This window comes from Equus asinus, chromosome 10 (assembly GCF_041296235.1).
Source record: "Equus asinus isolate D_3611 breed Donkey chromosome 10, EquAss-T2T_v2, whole genome shotgun sequence".
Classification (NCBI taxonomy): Eukaryota; Metazoa; Chordata; class Mammalia; order Perissodactyla; family Equidae; genus Equus; species Equus asinus.
This window is the reverse complement of record NC_091799.1, coordinates 17,758,885-17,775,333: the sequence shown is the minus strand read 5'-3', so window position 1 is coordinate 17,775,333 and position 16,449 is coordinate 17,758,885. Positions and strand designations below refer to the sequence as shown.

The following is a 16,449-nucleotide window of genomic DNA, read 5'->3' as shown; positions in this document are numbered from 1 at the left end:
TCATTTTAGCTATTCTAATAGATGTGTAGTGGTATCTCATTGTGGCTCAAGTTTGTGTTCCCCCAGTGACTATGGAGAAGAGCATCCTTTCATGTGCTTATTCAAGGCTATCTTTGTACATCACTAAATGGAGATCCACATTATCATTTTTTAAAAGATTTTATTTTCCCTTTTTCTCCCAAAGCCCCCAGTTCATCATTGTGTATTTTTAGTTGTGGGTCCTTCTAGTTGTGGCATGTGGGATGCCGCCTCAGTGTGGCCTGATGAGCGGTGCCATGTCCACGCCTAGGATTTGAACTGGCGAAACCCTGGGCCGCCAAAGCAGAGCATGCGAACTTAATCTCTCGGCCACGGGGTGGTCCCCACATTATCATTTTGAATGGCTGTGTAGCACTACAACATTGGATCCATCTTTTTATTTCATCAAGACCCTGTTGATGGGCATCTTGGGCGGCTTTGATATTTGCTGTGCTACAGAATGCTGTGGTGCACAACTTTGTAGGTACATTTCTGCATATCTGTTTGTTTCCTTCATGTGGTATTGACAGGTAAAAGGGATGCATGTTTTTAAGGCTTTCAAAACGCATTGACAAATGGCTCCCCTGAAACCTGCCCCCATTACAGCCCCATTGGTAGCGTGTAAGGAAACAGTCCCTGCTTCTAATTCAGACAGAAACCTCCAGAGTGATGACTTGCAGGGTTTGAGGAAGTCTTTCAAGTGTGACCCCATGACTTTTGGCCAGAAGCCAGACATAAGGGCAAATTGGCCACAGGACTCTCTTGGAGTGGCCTTGGAAAATCACTACGATGGTCTGGGGGAGGGGAGGCCTTTCAGGGAGGGTTGGGGAAAGAGAGCAGGAGCTAGGGTTCAGCCTGGGGATGAGCCCAGCCAGAGTCACTCCAGACTGTGATGCTGGGCCGGCCACTTGATCTTTCTTACCATAGTTTTCTCAGACGTACACGTAGAGTCGAACAAATAGTCTAGACTAACCCCCCAGTATGTGAAAGCCCTGTACAAACTCGAAAACATTCCATGGAGGTGTGTTGTGAGGAGCCTTTGTCTCCTCTCCAGAGGTGTGGGCGGCAGGCACGTCCTCCTGAACTCCTACTTGAGTGCGCTGCCTGATGAGGATGGGGAGGAAGGGCAGGACCTGGTAGGGGGGAGGGGAGGTGTGGTTAAGGAATAATGGCCCCCAAAGGGGTCTACATCCTAATCCTGTGACTGGTACAAATATGTTAGGTTATGTGGCAAAGGGGGATTATGGTAGCCGATGGAATTAAGGTTGCTAATCAGCTGACCTTAATAGTGGGAGATTATCCTGGATTATCTAAGTAGCCCAACGTAATCACGAGGGTCCTTCAACATCAAAGAGGGAGGCTGAAGCAAAAACAGAGAGATGGCAGCTTGAGAAGGACTACGTTGTTGGCTTTGAAGATGGACGAAGGGACCACAAACCAAGGAAAGCAGGAAGCTTCCAGAAGCTGGAGAAGACAAGGAAATGGATTCTCTCCCAGAGCCTGAGGAGAATGCAGCCCTGCCCACAACTTAATTTTAGCGTAGTGAGACTCATTGTGGATTTCTAACCTCTAGAATTGTAAGATAACAAATTTGCATTGTTTTAAATTACTAAGTTACTAAGTTGTGGTAATTTGTTACAGCAGCGTGAGAAACTAACACAGGAGGGCAGGCGGGTCCCACCGGCTGCAGGAACGACTGGGGAAGGGATTAGAGTGCCTCCACCCACCCAAAGTCCTGGTGGGAGGAGCAGCACCGGCAGATGTGTGGCAGCAGACTTCCCTGTGTCCTCTGGGTGACCTTGAACAGTGCTCTTTGCTCTTTGCTATGGGCTCATGCCAAGGAAGAGAGAGAAACAACCTGAGCAGGGGGTCTTGCCCGTCAGGGCTGTGGGCATTCTGGAGGCAGCGGGGAGCCATTGAGGATTTCAAGCTTTCAGCAGCAGGGGAAGGGTGAAAGACCACTGGACCTGGAGTCAGAGAACTGAGTTCAAATCTCAGCATTGGGGCCGGCCCAGTGGCGCAGCAGTTAAGTTTGCATGTTCCACTTCTTGGCGGCCCGGGATTTGCCAGTTTGGATCCCGGGTGCGGACATGACACCGCTTGTCAAGCCATGCTGTGGTGGGCATCCCACATATAAAGTAGAGGAAGATGGGCATGGATGTGAGCTCAGGGCCAGGCTTCCTCAGCAAAAAGAGGAGGACTGGCAGCAGTTAGCTCAGGGCTAATCTTCCTCAAAAAGAAAAAAAAAAAAATCTCAGCATTGCCTCCCTGGGTGACCTACGGGCAAGTTACTGATGCTCTCTGGATTTGGACTCCATTTCCTGAAAACATTGGGGCTATTTCTGGGGTCCTTCCCAGTCAAGGAACACAGCTGACCCAGACTGGTCAGGGCCTTGTGGGATCAAAGGGAGTTCTCTGGCCTGACACCCAGAGGGTGGAGAAAGTTAAGTAAATAAATAAAATAATAATAGTAACATTTATTGAGCACTAATCCTGGGTTAAGAACTTTGCATGATGTATCTCATTTTATCTTATCACTATCACATCAATAGCTCCCTAGTGCTCTTAGTTTAAAGGTGAACAGTGTGGCCTACAAGGCCTTGCATGGTGTGGTCTGCTAACCCCTCAGCCTCACTTCAGACCTCTCTCCCCTTTGTTCTCTGCACTTAGTTTCTTCCAGTCTCAGAAATGAATGTAACATACTGCGCCCCCTCAACCTCTGGACCTTTGCACAAGCCATTCCACCCACTGGGAATGCAGTTACCTTGCTCTCCACTCCCTTAGCATCTCCATCCTCCAGTTTCAACTCAGTGGCTGTCTAGTTGCCCCACTCTCCAGCTGAATCAGATTCTTGTGTACTTGCACTTGATTTCAGATGACCTATATAAGTACATAAAAATACATACCTATGTGGTTACCTGATCTGTCTCTGCCCCCCACCCACTAGACCATGGAGGCCAAGATGCCAGGATGATTAATGTTTGCAGAAGGAAGGAAGGAAGAAAGAAATAAAGGAAGGGAAAGGAGGAATAAATAACTGTTTGCTGAAGGAATAAACAACAGAGCCCAAAGGTTGGTACTGTTATCATCTGCATTTTTTTCAAAAGCAGCTATGGGCACAGAGAAGATCAGAGGTTTGTCCAAAGTTGCAAGGCGAACCTGTATGGCTCCTCTCTTTGCAGGAGGTGGGGGCTGAGGCTGGGGCCTGTCTGAGCCAAAGGGTCACTGCGAGCGGGCAGTCAAGGCTGGAGGAACTTGGGCCTGTCCAGGAGGCAGGTCTGCTGGGGAAGCGCCTTCAAGGGCAGCGCCGAAAGAGGATGTGCTGAGCACAGCTGCCCCGGCAGAAGAGGAAGGAACCGAGGGGGGGCAGGCTGGGGCCCCGGACCCTGCTCCCTGCGGCAGCAGCCAATCTTCCCCACAGTCCAGGCCCTCACCCCACACCCAGCCATGCCCTGTAACACTTTCACACGCTTACTCTGGTTCTCCAAGCTGGGTCACACAGGGTGTGGACAAGGGCTGGGGGCCTGGCCCACATATCTACTGCAGGTGGGAGCACAAATTAACACAACCATGTGACAGGGATTTGGCAATATCTGTGGAAACTTTTACAGTGTATACCCTTTGATCCAGCAAGTCTGCTTCTCAAAATGTATCCTAAAGACATTCTCATGTCAGTTGGCAATGACATTCACACAAGGAGGTAGCACTGTTTGTCATGGCAAAGAATCAAAAAGCCACCTAATAATGTCCATCAGTAGGAGACAGATAATTAAATTATGCTTCCTTGATCCTATGGAAAACTATGCAACCGTTAAAAAGAATGAACTGATTGATATGAACTGACATAGGATGTTCATGATATGTGTATGTATTGTTAAGATTTTTTTAAAAGTTGCAAAACAATCTACGTTTCTATTATCTATTGCTAAGTAACATACCACCCAAAACTGGCAAGTTCTTTGGCTCCACGAGGCATCAGCAGTGCTCACTCATGTGGTGGCATTCACCTGGGAGCTTGGCTGGAACTTCCAAGGTGGGCTCTCATCCTCCACAGCCTCTCTCCACGTGGCCTGTGCTCATTCTGTGGTCCAGCCTGAGCTTCCTTACAGCATGGCAGCTGGATCCCAAGAGTGCGAATTTTAAGAGGCCAAGCCTCAACATGCAAGCCCTTATGGAGCCTCTGCTTGCATGGTACTTGCTAATGTCCCCTTGGCCAAGGCAAGTCACATGGGCAGGCCCAAATTCAACACGAGAGGGTCCTACACCAGGGCGCGGATGCGGGGAGGCAAGATGCATCAGAGGCTGTTACAGTAACAATCTAGCACAGTATACGTAATAAGATAATATTTTATTAAGAAACTATGTATGTTCTTAAAATATCATATTACATACATGTATGATACACATATATCATATATATGTTTATATGTTTGAATACACATTGATTTAAGTCTGAAAGATTATTTAACAAACTGCTAAAGGTGGTTAACTTTCAAGAGTAGAAATAAGTAGGTAAAACAGGACTTTCAGCTTTGAACTTTATACTTTTCTTTAGGGTTGGAATATTTTAAAAGCGAGATGTACAGTCACGTGTTGCTTAACGACAGGGATACGTTCTGAGAAATGCACCCTTAGGCAATTTCGTCATTGTGCGAACATCACAGAGTGTACTTACACAAACCTAGCCGACAACACACCTAGGCTACCTGGTGCTAATCTGATGGGACCACAGCCGTATATGCGGTCTGTTATTGACTAGAACATCGTTATGTGGCCCATGACTGTATTAAATTTGCAATGAAAATCTTTTAAATATACTGTGGAAACCTTTGCATGCCATTAGATAAAAATTTTCAGCACAACTTTGATAGTGCAGCCTTCATTCCCATAATGCTGGACATTTTGTCTGTTTCAAACTGTCTTGCCATTTCAGGCCATATTCTTTTTTTTTTTATTATTTTAAAAATTGGCACCTGAGCTAACAAGCATTGCCAATCTTCTTTTTATTTATTTATTTATTTTTTCTTTCTGATTTTTCTCCCCAAACTCCCCCAGTACACAGTTGTATATTTTAGTCGTGGGTCCTTCTAGTTCTGGCATGTGGGATGCCGCCTCAGTGTGGCCTGACAAGTGGTGCCATGTCCGTGCCCAGGATCCGAACCAGTGAAACCCTGGACCACCAAAGCGGAGCGTGGGAACTTAACCACTCGTCCATGGAGCCGACCCCCTCAGGCCATATTCTGATGAACCAGCTCTGGGCCAAATCTTCTTACAAGTGCTAAATTACTCTGTCAGGATAAATTCTAAGCAAAGGAACTGCTCAGTTGAAGGTTAGGTAATACATTCTGCCAGATTGTCCTGCCAACTGGCAGACAGTCTCCTGGCCCACTAGCAGGCTACTGGAGCTCACACTGTGGTCCAGTCTGGTGTCCGCTCTTTTAACAACCCAGTGCCCATTTCACAGATGAAAGAACCGAGACTCAGAAAGAGGAAGCAACTTGCTCAAGGCCAACACAGTAGTATGCGGCCCAGGGGCCACCAACTCAGCCAGGGCTCCTTTTCTCCTGTCTGGCCACTGATGCCCCATCCTGGGCCCTGTCTCCTCTCCTGCTCAGGGCAAAGTCTCACCTCCTCCTGACAGTGAGTGATCTGAGCCTTGCTCACCTCCCAACCTCACCCTCTGACTTCCATCCAGATTAATCTGCTTTCAGGTCCCCGAAGGAATAGAATGCTCTCTGGTCTCCAAACCTTTGTACATGCTGTCCTTTCTGCCTAGAACACCCCCCTTGCCATGACCCCACACACACTTCCTCCTGGAAGCCCTCCCTGATCACCCAAGGGGAGGTTCAGTACCATAGTCACATGTACACTGCCAGATTTTCCATTCATTCATGCCGGCTTGCATTCATTTACTCACCAAATACTTACTGAATGCTAGTTTGTGCCAGGCACCAGGCTGGGCAGCAGGGACACCAGGGTGAACGGATCTCCCTGCCCTGCAGAGCTCACATCTCAGTATCTCAGTCTGGCTCGGGAGAGGGGAGGGAGGCAGGGAGAGGGCAGACAATGCCGGTCCACGTGTGAACAGCACTGGGCTAGGCATGGGCGCCCAAAGTTCCTCCAGCTCCAATAACATACACACTCATTGAAAAGGGAAAAATCTCTCAGAGCCCAAGAAGTGACATAGATTATTTCAATACTCTGTCCCCTAAACCATACCAGCTCACATTTATTGAGCACCTGCTCTGTGCTCCTGACATGTATTAACTCATTGAATCCTTTCCACCACCTATGAGGTAGGGATGTTTATTGTCCCCATTTTACAGAAGAGGAAACTGAGGCTCAGAGAGATGAGTCATTTGCCCATGGTCACTCGGCTGGGAAGTGGCAGAGCCGAGATTTGGAGACACACAGTCAGGCTCCTGAGTCCTGTATTCTTGGCCACTATACCACACAGCTACAGATTAAGCACAAAGCGAACTACAGGAACAGCATTCAAACTACCGCACAAATTGAACGTGACAGACGATGATGTTTTGCGGGAACCAGGTTGCCCCAGCATCACGTTGAGTTCAGCCCACGAGTCCCTCAGGGGCCCTGGCCTGTCTACTACATTTCTTTTTCCAAACCACAGGGAAATTATCAACTTTTGTCCATGACTTGGCATAGCAGTAACTTTTTAAATTTTTAATTTAATTTTTGGAACGGATAACAGTTCACATTGTTCCAAAATTTTTTAAATTATACGTACATAGATAGATATAGATAGATAGATGACAGATGCAGTTCACATCCGTCTCCCTGAGAAGTCAGTCTTATGAGCTTCTTGTGTGTCTTTCCAAAGGTAGTTTATGCAATACAAATAATATATCCTGTTTTTTCTCTCATTGAAAAAAGAAAAGTCTTATACCATATCCGTGGCTCTGCTCCATGCTAATTGCACTTAACAGAGGATCTTGGAGATCGTCACACATCAGGAGGGGAAGGGCTTCCTCATTCCTGTTTACCATTGCCTCCTGTTCCTGCCTGTCCCCTGCTGATGCACATGAGGGTTGTTCTTGATAACTGCCCCGGTTTGGTTTAAGTCACGCGGTAAGCAGCTTTTAAGATGACCCCTAGTGATCCCCACATCCTGTATTCACGCCTCTGTGTGAGCCCCTCTCCCTGAGAGTGGGCTGGGTCTGGGGACCGGCTTTTAATGAGTAGATACAGAAAATATCATGGGATGGCAGAGAGGGCCCAAGTGACACCCTAGTGGCAACAGGCTACTAGGACCTAGTGCCCAGATCTTGGTTTCTCAATTCCATTGTCCAATGAAAGCAATGAGGGCTCCTTCAAGAAATGGCTGATGCTAAGGCTAAGACAGGGAAAACGTAAGATGAGCCTGCAGCATCTTGTAGCGCAGAAAGCAAGGAAATGCTCAAAAAACAAGGGCACGAGGGCATCTCAAAGGGACACAGGCGCCAACCTGAAAGCACGTGATAGCCACAGCTGAAACAATTTGAATAATAAAGTAAGTAACGTAATATTGGATTACAACTCAAAGTATAAAATAAATATACGTGAATCCATACTGGTATAAGCATATGATTGAATAAATAAATAAATGGGAGATTAAGGACAAATCGTCCTTATAGAAGAACTCCAAATAATTTACGATATCTTCCCAGCGGGTGGAGTTCAATTCGCTGCTCCTTGAGTGTGGGCTGGACTTGACCAATTCCCAAAGAATACAATATGGAAAAGGAAAAAATCGTAACCTTACGGTGGGGAAACCTATCAGACACCACCTTAACCAAGAGATGAAGGCTAATCTCATAGGTGACGTCACATGGGTATCATGCGCCCCCTAATATAATGTAACGAGGAGGGCACTTCATCCACTTCTGTGGTGTCTGTGGAAATTAAAGAAACCTTAACTAAATTGGAGTCAGGAAGCCCTGTAGGGGGAGCTCTCATGCGCTATCACACCTCATCAGTTACACCAAACTGGAAGAGATGGAGACCCTTGTCTTGGAGAGGAAGTAAAACTATTTTACTATGAAGGAGGATTTCTCTTCCCACCCAGCAACACCCCATCCAATCAGAAATAGCACAGCTCAGCCAATGAGAAATGCCACAGCTCAGCCAATGAGAAATGCCACAGCTCAGCCAATGAGAAATGCCACAGCTCAGCCAATGAGAAGCCATTGCCTCCTTGACCTGTTACTTCCCCGAATGGACCTTCCTTCAGAACAACCCCTCCCTACACCCCCTTTTACTCTAAAAGCAGCTCCTCTCCTTTGTTGGATTTGCCTATGACTTGCCATAGCATGCACTTCCTGAACTGCAATTCTATTTGGCTATTCCCGAATTAACTCATTTTGAGGTTTTTCAGGTTAACATATCCTACCCCCAAATTCATAACCCCAATATAATCCTGAGGAAAACAAAGACAAATCCAAATTGAGGGATATTCTACAAAACATGTGGCCAGTACTCCTCAAAACTCAAGGTCATGAAAAGCAAGAGAAAACTGAGAAGCTGTCACAGACCAGAAGAAGTCAAGGAGACATGACAAATGCAATGTGGGATCCTCGATTGGATCCTGGAACAGATAAAGGACGTTAGTGTAGCAATAAGTGAAATCTGAATAAAGACTGAAGTTTAGTTTAGGTGCCCAAGTTGTTTCTCTTGACAAATATTCCGTGGTGAAGTAACATGATAACATTAGAGGAGACTGGCTGAGGCAGGTAGAGAGAAACTCTCCACAGTGTCCTTGCAATTTTTCGGTAAATCCAACATTATTCCAAAATTTAAACATTTATTAAGAAAAAAAGTGATGAGCTGTCACTTCTGAGATTAGGTTACAAAAATGATGCTGGCTTCTATCTTGCTTGTCCTCTCTTGCTCTCTTATTTGCTGGCTTGGATGAAGCCACCCGCCGTGTTGTGGGCCACCCTGTAGACAGGTCCATGTGGCAAGGGACTGAGGAAGGCCTCTGGCCGACAGCCGTGGAGGAACTGAGATCCTTGGTCCAATGGGCCACAAGGAACTGAACGCTGCCAGCAATCAGGTAAGTGAGATTGGAAGCCAATCCTCCCCATTTGAGCCTTGAGATGGGGCCTCTGCCAATACGATGATTACAGTTCTGGGAGAGACCTTGAGCCAAAGACTCCTGGCCCACAGAAACAGTGGGGTAGTAAATGTCTGTTGTTTTAAGGTGCTGAGTTTTGGAGAGTATATCTTACGCAGCAATAGATAACCAATCCAGTTCCTCTCTCTTCTCTGTTAATTTCTCACTGGCCAGGTCCCTTGACACAGCCCTACTTGGCTCAGACACAAGCAGACATGCTAAGGCAGGCCAGGCTCCAGCCTCCCCATGGTCCAGTATGGAGGCTGGCAATTTTACTAGATTATTGAAATAAAAACTCAAAACTTGAAAATCTTCAGGGACCACAGTTTGAAAATATCACTCCCCTGTTTCAATCCTCCAATAGTATCTCACTCTTCTTCAAGTAGAATCCAAAATCCTTACTGTGGCCTGCAAAGCCCTCAGGGTGCCCCCCACCCACTTTCTGAGCTCACTTTCCATGTTTCCCCTCTCCCTTGTTTTCTAGACCCCTGATCACACTGGCCTCCCTGTCCCTGCCTACACCTGCCTCAGGACATTTGCTCATGCCGTGTTTCTGCCCAGTATGTCTTTCTTCACACCTTCCTGTGGCTGCCGGCTCTTTATCATTTAAACCTCAGTTCAAATGTCACCCACTGGGAGAGACTAACTCTGATCATCCACGCCTCTACCCTCTATGTCCCCTGGTGCTCTCGACCATGTCTCCCTACTTTATTTTCTTTGTAGCACTGATCACTCCCTGAAATTATCTTGTTTATTTACATGTGTGCTCTTTTTGTTTTGTTTTGTTGAGCGTGGTGGTTGAGAGCCCTGGACTCTGGTTCAGAACCTGCCTCTACCATATCCCAGCTCTGCCCTCGAACAGGTTACGTAGCCTCTCTGAGTCTCAGCCTCCTCCTCTGGGAGGTAGGCATAATAACAATACGCTGTGTCATAGGATTGGGGGGGGAGGGTGCCGCCTTTAAAGAATATATCAAGTGCCTGGCCTGTGCCTGGCATGCTGTGAGGGCCCTGCATGTATGTATATGTTTGCTGTTACCCTTATTATTATTACTCTCTGTCTCCCCCACCCCTGAACCTAAGCTGTATGAGGGAAAGGACTTGGTCGGTTTGGGGTTTTGCTCACTACTCTACCCTCAGCACAGAGCCTGGCACACAGTAGGGGTCAATCAACACTTGCTGAATGAAGGAAGGGATGGATGAATGAATGACGTGGAGTAAGGATTAGGAAGGCTGACTCTGGAGTCAGGCAGACCTACTTGCACTCTCTTCCCAGCCTTAACCCTTAGGAACTGTGTGGCTCTGGGTGAGTGATGTCACCTCTCTGAGCCTCAGTTTCCCCATCTGGGGCCTCCTCAGAGAGTAGCTGGGAGGGTCCCGCACACTCCCTTGGGGCGGGCCCTCAGCACGGTGCCTGGCGTGCGGCAGGGCACAGGGAGCAGGAGCCAGCACGCTCCTCGACCTTGGCGAGTCTGGCACTGCCGGCCTGCGGGTACACGCGGATGTTCACAGCAGTGTGCAAACAGTTCTTAGGGCTCCATGACCCCGGGTTCCTCTTCAAACAGCCCCACCCTAGGTGATGGGTCCTGTCCCCGGGAGGCGGAGGCAGGAGGGGACGCCACGGCTGTGTTCTTGACTGACCACACGGAATAGGCTGGGCCTCCCTCCGCGGAGAGTTAACGCTTCTAGAATGTGCTGCATCAGCTCTTCCGTCCTCTGGGTGTCCAGCAGCATCTGGGAGCCCCAGGAGGCCTTGCCCTAATATTCCTGTGGCTGAGATTCTGGGAGAAGACAGGGGCGATGAGAATGGACAGTCAACTCAAAGGGGCCAAGGGACAGATGGCCCAGAGATCATGGAGCAGGAGCCATGCCAGAGGGTGACCGAGTTCTGGCCAAATAAATTGTGGGCAGAAGTGACTGGGTGTCATTTCCACACCTGACCCATGAAAATCTCCCACTTCACCCTCTACCCCTCCGAGTCCCCCATCTGCCAGCTGGATGTCTACGCCCAAGGCTGCCTGGGAAGACACATGTGACAACAGCAGAGCCTCCGTCAGCCAGATCCCTGGAGGGTCAGCTCTGTGGAGCAAAGCCCTTCCCACCCACCCCTCCCTGCTGACTGGACTTTACAAGACTGAGAAATTAACTCGTAATCTGTTAAACACTGAGATTTCAAGGTTTATCGGTTATTGGAGCCAGTTTATTATGTTTTTCTACCAGGCAAACATTTTAAAAATTATTGTTTTTTGCCACCAGTTTTACCAAATTAAGACACATACATCATAAAAAGTTAAAACATCACAGAAATGAATGGAGGTCCCTGCGCTCCTTTCCTGCTTCAGCAATGAGAGAGAATCCCTATTAATAGATTGGATATATTCTTACAGGTTTTTTTTACTGTGCAATGACAGCATATTTTTATACCAAAAGCATCATGAGATACATATTCTTCCCCAAGATTTCCTTTCACTTAGCACCATCCCTTGGGTATCTTTCCATGCTTGGGCACAGGGACCTACCTCTTTCTTTTTAACATTGGTCTGGCACTGGCATACTAAATGTAGTTCACACGGCCCTGTATTAGTCATTTACTGCTGGGTAATAAATTACTCCAAAACTTAGCACCTTAGAACAACACACATTTATCATCTGAGAGATTCTGAAGGTCAGGAATCTGGGAGTGGCTCAGCTGGGTGGTTCTGGCTCCGGCTTCTCTCCTGAGGTTGCCGTCAAGCTGTCGGCCAGGGCACCCGTCCTCCGAAGGGGCTGGAGAATCCATTCCGGCCTCTCTCCTGTGATTGTTACAGGTCTGAGCTCCTTGCTGCCTGTGGCTGGAGATCCCACTTCCATGGGCCTCTCTGCGGGTAGCTGAGCATCCCTGTGATGTGACAGCTGCCTCCCCCAGGGCGAGTAAGGAGAGAGCCACCATGGAAGCCACAGTCTTTGATGACTAATCTCAGCAGTGACATACCACCACGGCAGGCCACTCTGCCACTGGTCACTCAGACCAACTCTGGTACACGTGGGAGGGTCTCCCCAAGGCTGAACCCCAGGCCTTGAGGAGCATCCGGGCTCTCTCAGAGGCTGCCACCGCAGACGCCTGCCGATGGGCCACAGGGATGTCCTCTTTCCTCCGTCCCAAATCCTGATGCAGGGAACGGCCTCCCTCCCCCACTTTGCACACCCGTGGAAGGGGGGCTTTCTTGTTGGATGAATCCCCCCGGCAAGGAACTCACCGCCTTCTCACCACACTGCAGGGGGGCAGAGACAGTCATGGTGCCCACTGTGCAGATGAGGCATTCAATGATCACGGGGGCTCTCGGCTCAGTCCCACCAGGATTCTTAGCACCCTTGGGAACAGGAGAATCTTGGTGTGAGTTTTCTAACTGGGCTCTTTCGATGGGAGAAGAGAGCCAAGGTGTCTGAGCAGTGAATAGGACTGTGAACCACGGTAACATCAGACTGAAACCTGGATCTGCTTTGGGTAAATGACCCCCATCATATAGAGGAGGAAACCGAGGCTCAGAGAGGCAGAGACTTGCCTCAGGCTGCACAGCTGGTCAGGGACAGAACCAGGGGTCACACCCATGTCCCCTGACTCCTGGACCCTCCCCCCAGATTCCCACCAGCGCAGTGCCAGGCACAGAACACACATCGGCTCATCCAGTCTCTTGAGAACCCTCTGAGGTCGGCTTTATTCTTCCTCCCATTTGACAGAAGAGGAATTGAGGCTCCGAGACACAAGGGGTGACATGCTGCGAAAGCCACAGGCAGGCCATGACCATGCTCAGGTTGGGGGTGCCGGGGGCTCTGCAACAGGGCCAGAGGAGAGAGGAAGGAGGGAAGAGGCAGAACCTCACGCAAGAGGTTAACTCGTGATGCTCCATTATCAAGAATTCATATCTCTGAGGCACAATCGGAAACAGGATGTGGGTTTCCCCCAGCAGGGCTGGTGCCCGAGATGGACATGTACCATCAGATACATGAAAACATCGTGGGAGAAGCAGAGCCTCCAAATGTCAGAGCACAGGCTTAGGAGTCAGATAGGTTCCTGCCTGTGTGACTGCAGACGTGTGGCTTGATTTCTCTGAGCCTCTGTTAGAGAGCTGGTGAGATGGCTGCTGAGTAAATGGTGATAAAGGTTCTTTGCAGGGTTGGGAGGTGGGAGCAATTCTTTGCCAAAACAGGAGGCAAAGCCAATGGACTAGCTTGGAGAGCTTTATCCCCTCCCCACCATAATAACCACCTGCAGCCCTGTGCCCCCGCCGCCCCAAACAAGCACACCATTACATAAAAAGACTGAGCTTGCTGTGCAAGCACAGCTTCCAGACAAACCTCTGGTCTCCTCCACAATTTCCCTCCCCACTGCTGCCCCAGGCTCCTCCTGTGGGCTTGTCCTGTCCTGAGACCAGCCTGGCCTGACTGCTGATCCAGGCGCCACAGCTGTGGTCACGTGACACAGGTTGCTGCTCCCCTCCCAGGTCAAGCCCTGCCCTGCCCTCCCAGAGCCTGCCTCCCAGGGCTCTACCTGGGTCCCATAAGTGTTGCCTGCATTTAGACACTGCAATCTGAGTTCTCAGTGGTGTCCTGAGCACTGCGGTGCAGTAGGGAGGGAGAGACCAGCTTCAAGGGAAGGACATTGGACTGGGTGCTAAAGGCCCACGTCTAGGCTCAACTCAGCCTTAGTCTTGCTGTGTGATTTTGGGCAAACCCCTGTCTCTCTCTGGGCCTTACAACAGAAGGGACCATAGATAGAGCTGTTTCAATCTGGTTAAAACAGAGGTAACGTACTCAGGAGTCAGACAGCCCCTAGTTTTTGACTCATGTCTATCACTCACTGGCTAGGTGACATTAAGGAAGTCACTTAACCTCTCTTAGCCCCAGTTTCCTTGGCTCAAAATTTTAAATCATAATCCAAGGTTGTTTAGAATACTAAATTTGAACATAGGCAGGAAGCCCGATTCTTGACCCACAGTAGGAGTTCAATAAACAGCAGCTGTTCCAATTAGCTTATTTTTTTCTCTAAAATAATTATTTTATCAAAATAATGCCATACTTCAATGAATCTAAGCCATCACCAACTGTAACATGCACCATTATTTATGTACCATCAAAAATAAACACTGCCGGGGCCGGCCCAGTGGCACAGTGGTTAAGTTTGCATATTCCACTTTGGCGGCCCGGGGTTCACCAGTTCGGAACCCGGGTGTGGACCTACGTACTGCTTGGCAAGCCACACTGTGGCAGGCATCCCACCTAGAAAGTAGAGGAAAATGGGCACAGATGTTAGCTCAGGGCCAGTCTTCCTCAGCAAAAAGAGGAGGATTGGCGGCAGATGTTAGCTCAGAGCTAATCTTCCTCAAAAAAAAAAAAGAAAGGAAGATAACAACACACCGTGGTTTCCTGTCTGCCCCTCCCTGGTCTCCCCAAGGCACCTTCACAGAAGCAACTACTTTTGACTCTGAGCTGTTGTCTTCCTAGCACATCTCATATTTCTAAGTAACAAGCACATACTGCTATCTTTTGATCCACTCGTTTTAGCCTTTATCTCCTACCTACCCTGTCTACTGTCCCCCTACACTATCTACCCACCACCTGTTATGATAAAGGAGGATTTTCTCTCTTGCATCACCCCCCTATTTCCTCTCCTCCGTCATCCACGGTGGAAGTAATGTTGCAATTGGGGGTGAAATCACTAGTCACACTCAGCTTTGTACAGTTCTTTGTGCAACAACGCTGAATATACTTCATGCCTCAATTGAAAAATCACTCTTTGGTGTTTATAAGATTTTTCTTATGTAAATGTCACTCATGGCTAGTATTGCATTTCCTTTCTTATTTCCTCACTGTTTCTCCTGAAGTTAATAACTACTTTTTATTACAGGTGTATTGAGATATAATTCATTAACAGTAAACGGCACATATTTAAAATGTCGAATTTGCTGAGTTTTGATGTCTGTGAACATCCGTGAAAACATCACCCAGATAGTGACTAGATCCATCACCCCCATGGGTTCCTCACGCCCCTTTGTCATCCTGTCCTTCCCACCCTCCCTGACACCCCACTCCATTAGGCAACCACTGATCTACTTTCTGTCACTATAGTTTAGTTTGCATTTTCTGGGGTTTCATATAAATAGAATCACACAGTATGAACTCTTTTTCGTTTGGCTTCTTTCACTCAGCGTCATTATTTTGAGATTCATCCATGTCGTGGTTTTTGTTTGTTTGTTTTGGTGAGGAACATTGGCCCTGAGCTAACATCTATTGCCAATCTTCCTCTTTTTGCTAGAGGAAGGTTGTCATTGAGCTAACATCTGTGCCAATCTTCCTCTATTTTATGTGGGATACCTGCCACAGCGTGGCTTGATGAGCAGCGCTAGGTATGCACCCAGGATCCGAACCTGTGAACCCCAGGCCGCTGAAGCAGAACACACAAACTTAACCACTATGCCACCAGGCGGGCCCCTACCCATTTTTAAATTGAGCTGTTTGTCTTATTATCGAATTGTAGACATTGTTTGCATATTCTGGATACAAGTCCTTTGCCAGAGATACGTATTGCAAATATTTTTCTCCCAGTCTGGGGCTTGCCTGTTCATTTTCTTAACAATGGCTTTTGAAGAGCAAAAGTTTTAAATTCTAATAGGGTACAATTTATCGAGGTTTTCTTTCATAGTTTGTGCCTTTGGTGTCTTTTCTAAGAAATCAATGGCTTAAAAAAACCTCTTTATTGTAGTTTTAGCAAGGCGACAAATTAGGCACGTGTGATGAATCCATCACCGCACCAGGGAACTGCTCTTAGCTCATTTTCTTCCGCGGGAAATTCTCTCCCAGCCTGCTTCGCACCCGCTTCCATCACAGGAGGTCAGACGGACATGGTAGAAGGAGCAGGCAGATCTGGCTTTCACTCCTGGCTCCAACCTCTCACAGTTCTGTAGCCGTGGGAGAGTCCTTTAATCTTCTTGGGCCTCAGTTTCCTCATCTAGGGAGCAAGGGAAACGTCATGACTTCAGGGGAGATGGCAAGGTCAGACAAGGAGAGGACCATCCTCTGCCGGTAAGCCAGCGGATGGGCGCTCCTGGAGGCCTGTCAGCCACCTCGGATCCCTACAGTCAGGGGTCAGGTGCGGCAGGCTCTCACATGCTCACAGCATAGGAGGGAGACAGGCCAGAAAGGGAAGGGAGCCCAGAATCGCACAGATTCCCCGGGCAGGGCAGGGCCGGGCCCTCAACTTCTGTTCCTAAGCTCTCTCCACACCCGGAGCTGCTTCTGGGCTAGACGGGCTGGTAAAACTGGCCACGTCCTCTCCCTGGGAC

The 16,449-nt window shown here is 48.4% G+C and overlaps 1 protein-coding gene across 3 annotated transcripts in view; it reads right to left on the bottom strand.

Annotated features, from left to right (window-relative positions):
* Positions 1 to 2,291: 2,291 nt before the first annotated feature.
* NAIF1 (nuclear apoptosis inducing factor 1) overlaps positions 2,292 to 16,449 on the bottom strand; it is a 33,160-nt gene continuing 19,002 nt past the window's right edge. For all 3 annotated transcript variants that reach the window (XR_011506213.1, XR_011506214.1, XR_006533116.2), the window contains one exon: positions 2,292 to 16,115. The gene's annotated coding sequence lies outside the window, so the exon portion shown is untranslated. The remainder of the gene's footprint in view (positions 16,116 to 16,449) is intronic.